Genomic DNA, 8,635 nt, shown 5'->3' with positions numbered 1-8,635 from the left:
AAAAACATAATGCAGATTTAACTCTATCCACTTCCAGAAACAGAGCTAATTCCTTGCCACAGACTTTGCGATGCCGTACTCTTGTAGATACATCTTTCTCTCAAAACCAGCTTTTCCCACTTTCTCTCCTTGGGTGAACACAGGCTCTTCAAGCTCCAAACTGACTTCCCAAAACCTCCAGCCACAAGAACATACCACATATACATCCTGAGAGGGAGGGATTGTTCTGGAATCTTGGTTTTCCCAGGGCCTCCCCAGCTGTTAGGGACCTTTTAAAGAGTAAGAAGCAGCTCTTCCATTCTGTGCTGATGATAGAGTCAGCACTCTGCCAGCCAATGACATTTAATATGCATCTTTTAAAGGAAAGAAAAATAAGATTATTTAAAAAAAATATCTGCTAGTTGGTTTTATATTGAAGGTCCAACTCTCTCTGGTTTACCACAATATCTTGCGTGCTTGGGTGAGGAACTTCTGACAAACATTGTACAAAAGACAGTTATGTCACCAGATTATGCACAGAATAAGCAGAACAAAAGTTACTCAAGTTGAGTTGTAGGGGGCGTAGCAATAGTAATAACTTTACTATCGCCAATAGCATCTAAGTGATCTAAGATAGTCCCTTAGAGCCTTGGTAGCTACATCAGGAGCACATATCTTAAGGGATAGCAGGTTACAAACTTCCTCTCTGCCTCAGTTTCCCCCTTCATAAAACTGGACTGGCAATCACACACACACACACACACACACACACACACACACGTGAACGACAAAACAGAGGCTCCAGGGGGCCCAATTCATCTTGTACAGCTGGAGCATTGTCTAACTATTTCCACTTTTGAGTGGACATATATCTTGTAACATAATATCTTATCATATAATATCTTACAATATCTTATTCCATTGCCCAGCAGATCTCAAGGGTCTGTTTGCTTGTTTTTTTTCTCCATCCTCCTGAAGTTCAACTGAGGTTTATATTTTAAAAGCAGTGAAGCCAAAATTTTTATCTGGATTTTCTATCTCCTCAGAAATTTCCCCTGACTCTATAATTCTTCTACTAGCATTCCATCCAGACTCTTTCCTAGAAATCTGAGTGGTGCAGGTCTTTAGGACCATGTCACTCAGGAAAACTGAGTTATGAGACCACAGTCCCAAGAGAGAAGCAGATACAAGTCCTGGAGGCCTTTGGGACTTAAGGGTCCAGGGCACAGTCCCTGGACTCATTTCTACCTCCAACTAACTGGAAAGCTCCTCAAAACGTGGTTTAGGCAGTCCCCAAATCTGCTGCTCATCAATATATGTGGAAAATAAGAATGTCCCCCCTCCAAGGACTTAGGAGAGAACTTGAGAAGCCAATAACATTTTGTATATGATAAGTGCTAACACCAAATCTCATTTAACACTACTAACTACCGCTTCTTCAAGAGACAGGGCAGTCCGAGAGAAAGGAAATGAGAACTACAGTGTAACGTGGGAGACAAAGGGAGGGGCATCGATTTTAGGCCTGGATGTCCAGAAGTTAAAGGGGAAATGGGAAAGATTGATGAAGCCCCAAACATGCTAATGGTCTTGAGAGGGGTCTACTTCATTTGCTGCTCTGCTTTAGTTTGTCATACAGTATTTGGCTTGTCACAGGGTTTCATTTGCCATCTGAAGCATTTTACTCAATCAAAGGTGTTGATGCAGGTGGTGGGGTGTGATTAGGATAGTAGGTGGAAGTGCCAAAAAGGAGCAATTAAAGAAAAATTAACCTTAGGAGATGTCTTTAAGTGTACACCCCACAATTATATCCAACAGTTAATCTGAGCATCAAAGCAATGGATGGAGAGAGGATAAGGTAACTTGACACACAGTTTGACATAACAAGTAGAAAAAACTGGTACTCCAATGAATAAGAAAAGGAGATGGAATCTGGCAACTATAGAGGGATTATTGGGTCACATGATTTATTTCACAGATCATGTGGAAGTGTCTCTCTGCAGTACCCATCAAATGTGTGGAACTCAGTGTCTCTCTACAGTACCCATCAAATGTGTGGAACTCAGCGTCTCTCTACAGTACCCATCAAATGTGTGGAACTCAGTTATCTTTCGTGTACTAAGGAAGTCTGTCTTCAGTCTGTTAAGGGAGCAACAACAGACCAAATACAAACTACTGATAATGTGATAAAGTGATACATAATCCTAGCCAAATACTGGTGGCTTACACCTGTAAGCCTAGCAACTCAAGAGGCTGATCGCTAAGGATCTCATTTTTAAAGCCAACACAGACCAATAAATCCAAAACTTTCATCTCCAATGAATCAGCAACATAGTGGAAGTGGACATGTAACTGAAGTGGTAGAATACCAGCCTTGAGTGAAAGTAACCAAGTGAGGGTATGAGACCCTGAGTTCAAGCCCCAGTACTGGAACTGGAAAGTGCAGCTATGGCTCAAGGTGGTAGAGCGCTAGCCTTTAGCAAAATTGCTCAGGACCTGAGTTCAAGTCCCAACTGACAAAAAAAAAAAAGAAAGAGAGAAGGCTTCGAGAAGAAAGTGACAGATAAATCTTCATAAAACTTGAATAAGAGTTAGCCAGGTGAAGAGCAAAGAAAAAAAATCTCTCCAGGCCTTGGCGAAAGGCAGGAGGGCAGGCACTGTGCCATGCAAAGATTAGAAGGGGTTCAGGACGCCTGTTCTACAGGGCAAGAGGCAGGGCAGGGAGAGGGAGAGCGTGACACGGACAGATGGAAGGACTCGAGTCCTGGTCACTTACAGCCTTGCAGGTCATCCTAATAGGTGAGGTGTGTTTACTGTGGGTGAGAGGGCGCATTAGATCATTCCGGCAGCTGTGTGGAGGATGGAAAAGGAATCAGGAAAAGAATTAGGGAGGAAGGCGGAGAGCCATTCAGAGGTCCACAGAAAATCCAATCAAAGCCCGAAGGAGGGCAGGATCAGCAGAGAGGAGGGGAAGGGAGGCAGGTGGGGTGACTGTGGAATCCTGGGGAGAGGGCCCCTCGCTCACCTCAAGCTTCCCTCGGGGACTTTCAGACAACATTGCCTTGGAAAGGACCAATCAGGGGAGAGATTGCAAATATAATGGGTGCAGATTTCACAGGGCAGATCTCTCAGAAGACAGAGCTGTGAGAGGCTTGAGGCTGTGGATTTTTTCAGATTTCAGTCTTGTTGGGTGCCTTAAAGTGTCACACACAGTATATGTACTCAGATGGAGATATACGGGCTCCATAAATTCCTAGTCGACTTCTTCAGACTTGAGACACATTTATTAAAATATGAGGGAGGAAAAAAAAAAAAACCAGGAACAGGTGAGGGGAGGACGACATTTTATGCCAACCGCTTTACAAACAGCCCTGACTTTGCTGATGGGAAAATAGACCTTGAAAAAGTGCAATTCATCAATACAGCAGAGGTCAGACTTGGGTAAATAAAAGAAAATTGCTCTAATTGCTGATAAAATGCAGCTTTTGTCATTTCATTTCTGCATTTCAATTGCAATTAGATTAGCAAGGGTTTTATAAGAGGAAGAAATTTCCATTGCAAACTACTTCTCAGATTGAACAAGCAAGAGGTTTCAGAAATAGCTCAGAACCTACAGGCAAGCACCCAGAGGGACAGCCAGGGCCAGGTCTTCTGTTCTATAATCTTCAAGTGCTAGCTCAGGACACAGTACACAGGAGTTTGGTAGTGAACCGGGGCAGGGGGGGGGGGGCGGCGAGGAAGAAGAGGAGTGTCAAAATCCAGTTGGGATACAAAAGGGACTTTGAAAGAAGTGAGAAAAGCAAGACAAGACTGCTTTAATTATCTCCAATTTCTGGAACTTCTAAATGATATCAGAGTCCTCTCACCCTACCATATTGCCTCCTTGGAAAGCCATTTCCTAAGCGAAATGATCTTTAGACCAACGATGGGGCTACAGCATTTGGTAGACACCATTCACCCATTCATCCGCTCACCAATTCAGCAAGCCCTCCGGCGTCATTATCCTGTTCATCATTATCCTACGAGGTAGGCTGTCTTGATTTCTGTCTAATGAGACTGCTGAAGTTCCTGGAAGTGAAGTACTCCCCCAAAATCCAAATCACAGACAAAGATGTGAAATTTGATTCTAAAACTATCATTAATTCCATAGCCCATATTTTTCACATTTCCTTACAGTAATTGCAGATATGTGAGGGTTTGCTTTTACTTTGGAGCGGGGGGGGGGGGGGCGTCCCAATCTTGGGGCTAGAACTCAGGGCCTGGGCACTATCCCTGAGCTTTTATGCTCAAAGCTAGCATTCTACCACTTTGAACTACAGCACCATCTCTGGCATTTTGGCAGTTAATTAGAGATAAGAGTCTCATGGGCTTTCCTGTCCAGACTGACTTTGAACTGTGATCCGCAGATCTCAGCCTCCTGAGTAGATAGGATTACAAGCGTGAGCCACCAGTGCCCAGAAAATCTGTGACTTTTAATGAGAAAGTGCTACATCATTCACACACACACACACACACACACACACACACACACACACACACACACACACATCTTTGACCCAGACTTTCTTCAAGAGATGTTAATCTTGGAGAATAGGCTGGGACAGAATTTGGTGTGAAGGGTTAAGATCACAAATATATATATATATATTTTTTTTAACTTGACATGCAATCCTTTCAAATGAACAATGTCTCAACATCTGTTATGATGACAAGGAACCCTAGATTCCACTCCTGGCGATACTAGGGCTCAAACTCATGGTCTCGTGTTTACTGGGCTGTTGCTCTCCTATCTTGCCATGGCTTGAGTCCTCTTTCTGCTTCTTCTTTTGGAGCTGGAATTTAAATAACTCTGCTACTAAGCTTGATGTTGAAGCTGCTAGGATTGTAATCATGAGCCATTAGTGCTTAGCTGGTGTGTGTTTCTTGAAGTAAATTTTCCTCTGTATTATCAGTTATTAGTGCTCTTTTCTCCCTTAGTAGTCTTGAGTATTGGAAGTGGGTTTTCAGTAACTTAATGCTAAATAAAAAAATGTATATATTAATAAAGTAAACCTGTTACTGGAATGAAATGATATAGTTCAAAGAAAGAAAGAAGAGGCCAGACACTGAAGACTCAGGAAGCTCTACATCAGCAGAGATGCAGGATTCTCAGTGGCAGACCTAAAGAACATTCTGTTTGCTCAAAGCTCCTTGCATGGTTAGAGCAGCTCACCTCATTGCTCTTGAACTTTGTCCTCCTAAGAAAGCTTCATTTTTCAAGGTCAGGTGGTCTGATTCATCTGTCTAATGTCTTGGCCAGGCCTGGGTGAATGGATAAAGTGTTAGTGGAGTATTTGATGCATTGATTTCATGTGGGGTTGGGAAGTTCTTATCTACCAAAAGAGGGAGGTTTGGATTTAGGAAAAGCAGAAGTGTGTGTGTGTGTGTGTGTGTGTGTGTGTGTGTGTACACTAGGAAATTTTCACTATTACAAATAGGAAAGCGTTCTGTGTAAATTTAAGACACAATTCAGAATTTATGTCTTTGGGAGATAAGGGGAGCACAGAAATAGAAGGACAAAAGGTGAACAAATGCAACACTGATACTCATTACACACTATGTTGAAAATGAACTATACAACTTTCAGGTAAGAATGGGAAGGAAAGGAATGAGAAGCAAGGTAACAGGTAATTTTGTCCAAAAAGAATTGTCCACTTATGTATTTGACTTACATAACTGAAACCTCTCTGTACATCAACTTTATAATAACAATAAAAACTAAATAAAAATTAAACACAATTCATTTGTTGAAATTCAGTCTTAGCTGATACTTTCTATCAGCATATTTCTCAAAGTCCAAAAATATTTAGATTTTAATATCTTATTTAACTCAACAACAAAGATGACAATGTAAGATTTTGTTGAATCTCTTTATAAGTACTGATTCATTTATTCATTCAGTTGGTCAATTCATTTATTCAACATATTTATGAGACCTCCTCAGAACAGGACTGAATTTGTTGTATTAAATTGCTGAGAGAGAGACAGAGACAGAGACAGAGACAGAGAGACAGAAAGACAGAGAGAGGCACAGAGGGTTTTATTTTCTTTTTGTGCTTTGTTTAGAGATTGGTTTTTATCAAACATTCATTATATAATAAATCACATCACTAGCTTTTTCATTGTTTTTGTTTGCTTTTTTTGCCAGTCCTGGGCTTGATGAACTCAAGGCCAAGGAGCTGTCCCTGAGCTTCTTTTTGCTCAAGGCTAGCTAGCATTCTAGCACTTGCACCACAGCGCCACATCTGGCTTTTTCTGTTTATGTGGTGCTGAGGAATTGAACCCAGGGCTTCATGCATGCTAGGCAAGCACTCTACCACTAAGACACATTCCCAGCCCACATTAGTAGCTTTATAAGTGTGCTTTAAGATTGGCTAAAAGGCCCAGTGGCCTTTGTCAGAGAGTGAATAGGACATCTGTTCTTCAATCCTCTGAGCTTTTACCCCTCCCCTTCCTACAAGCTGTGCCTTCCTACTCACCCCATTCTCTTCATAGACTTCAGCCAGAAGGACTACAGTCGTATCTGTGGGGATTCTGAGCAAGATTTCCTCATATTGAAAAAAGTTTTAAATTTTTGGACTAAACAGTGTCTTATTTTAACCATTAGCCATCTGTTAGATGTCTAGAAGTATCTTCTAATTCTTAACCCCAAATTATAGTGATCATATTTATATAGACATGAAGGGCTCATCTTCTTGATTAAAAACCAACATTTGGGACCAATTTGAAGTAAATACGTAGAAACTATTCACTGTGAAAAAAATGTACCTGTGTGAAAATCGAACTTAGGCAATTCAGACAGACAAGCAGCTTTGGGGTGGGGATGAGGAAATGCAGTGGAAGGCTGATGACCCTCATCAACAGGCACCGTCCTCCGAAACTACCATGCTGAAACAAAACCCTTTGTACAACTGCGTCAAGGTTTTCAAGAAGCGTGTGGTAAAAATGAAAGTTGCAAGACACAAGATCAGTATATGAAAACCAGCTCTGTTTCCCTTAAATGTATAATCAACAATCCCAAAATTAATTTAGGAAAATAATTTCATTTATAAGAGAGTCAAAAACAATAAAATGTCTAGGAATACACTTGATGCAAGTAGCGTACTCTGACAATTACAAAATTATTTAAGATATAAGGAATATGTAAATAAGAACACATCCCATATTCATGAGTCAGAAGATAATTGGATTAGGATGACAATACTACTCAAACTGACCTATGTTCTCCATATATTTGCTATCAGAATCACAACTTATTTCTTTGTAGAAATTGATAAGCTGATACTAAACTTTATTTTGCACAGGGTCAAGATTAGCCAAAGGAGGACTCACACTTCTGGGCTTCAAAACTTAACACACACACACACACACACACACACTTAATACAAAGCGACAGCAATGGAGATAATATGGCACTGATAGAAGGACAGACATACAAATGAGTGGAATAAAATCAACTATCCAGGAATAAACCATGAGACTACAGTTAACTAATTTTCAACAAGAGTTTCAAGACTCTTCAGTGGGGAAAGAATGATCTCTTCAGCATATGATGTGTGAACTACTGGATAGCCACTTGTTGGGAGAAAGGAAGGGAGGGAGCGAGGGAGGGAGGAAAGAAACTGAAAGATAAATCAAAAAAAGGAAACAAGCTGTATACCCTTACTTTACAAGAAAACTTCCATAAAATATTCATGACATCAGATTTTGACAATGAAGTGTTAGAAATAACAAAGGCATAAGCAAGAATAAATTTTACTTTAAAATTAAAAGCTTTTATGTATTAAAAGGGCCAAGGAAATAAAAAGACAACCTACAGAATGAAAGAAACGACTTGTAAACCATATATATGATAAGGCTTTAGTATCTAGAAAATATACAAAAACTCTCATAACTCAACAACAAAACAAATGATTCAATTGATAAAATAAGCAAAGCACTTGAATAGATAGCGATCTGAAGAAAGTATGCAATTGACAATTACATGAAAAGATTTCAACGTAAGGCACGTTTTAGGGAAATGCAGTTCAGTGAGATGGCACTGCATTCTCTCTTCAATATTTATCACTGGTTACAGTGGAAAACAAGCTTGGGGGAGGTGATGAACTTCACACCTTGCCGACGGGATGTGAAATGATTCACACTTGATGGTAGAAAGGTCGGTGGCTCTCCAGGATGTTTAGCACAGAATGATCATGTTACCCAACTGGGTACCATGAGCCTATAAGCCTAGCCACTCAGGAGTCTGATTCTAGAACATCATGGTGCTGGTCTTGGCCAGCTCAGGCAGAAAATTACTTCATCTCTAATGAACCAGGAAAATGCAGAGCTAATGGCATAGCTCCAGTGACCAGGTGCCAGACATGAGCAAGTGTAAAAGCAAGAGGCCCTAAGTTCAAGCCCAAGTAGCAATATACAGATACACACACACACACACACACACACACACACACACACACATTATCATACAACTTAATGATTCTCTTCTTTGGCCTATTTTCAAGAGAATAAACAGGCATTTAAAACAATATGCATATAAATTTTAATGGCCGTTCCATTATCATTATTAATAATAGTCAAAATGTGAAATACTTCCATTGCCCACCAACTGATGAGTGGA

Source organism: Perognathus longimembris, chromosome 13 (genome assembly GCF_023159225.1).
Source record: "Perognathus longimembris pacificus isolate PPM17 chromosome 13, ASM2315922v1, whole genome shotgun sequence".
In the NCBI taxonomy this organism is placed as follows: Eukaryota; Metazoa; Chordata; class Mammalia; order Rodentia; family Heteromyidae; genus Perognathus; species Perognathus longimembris.
Note: the sequence above shows the minus strand (reverse complement) of the source record.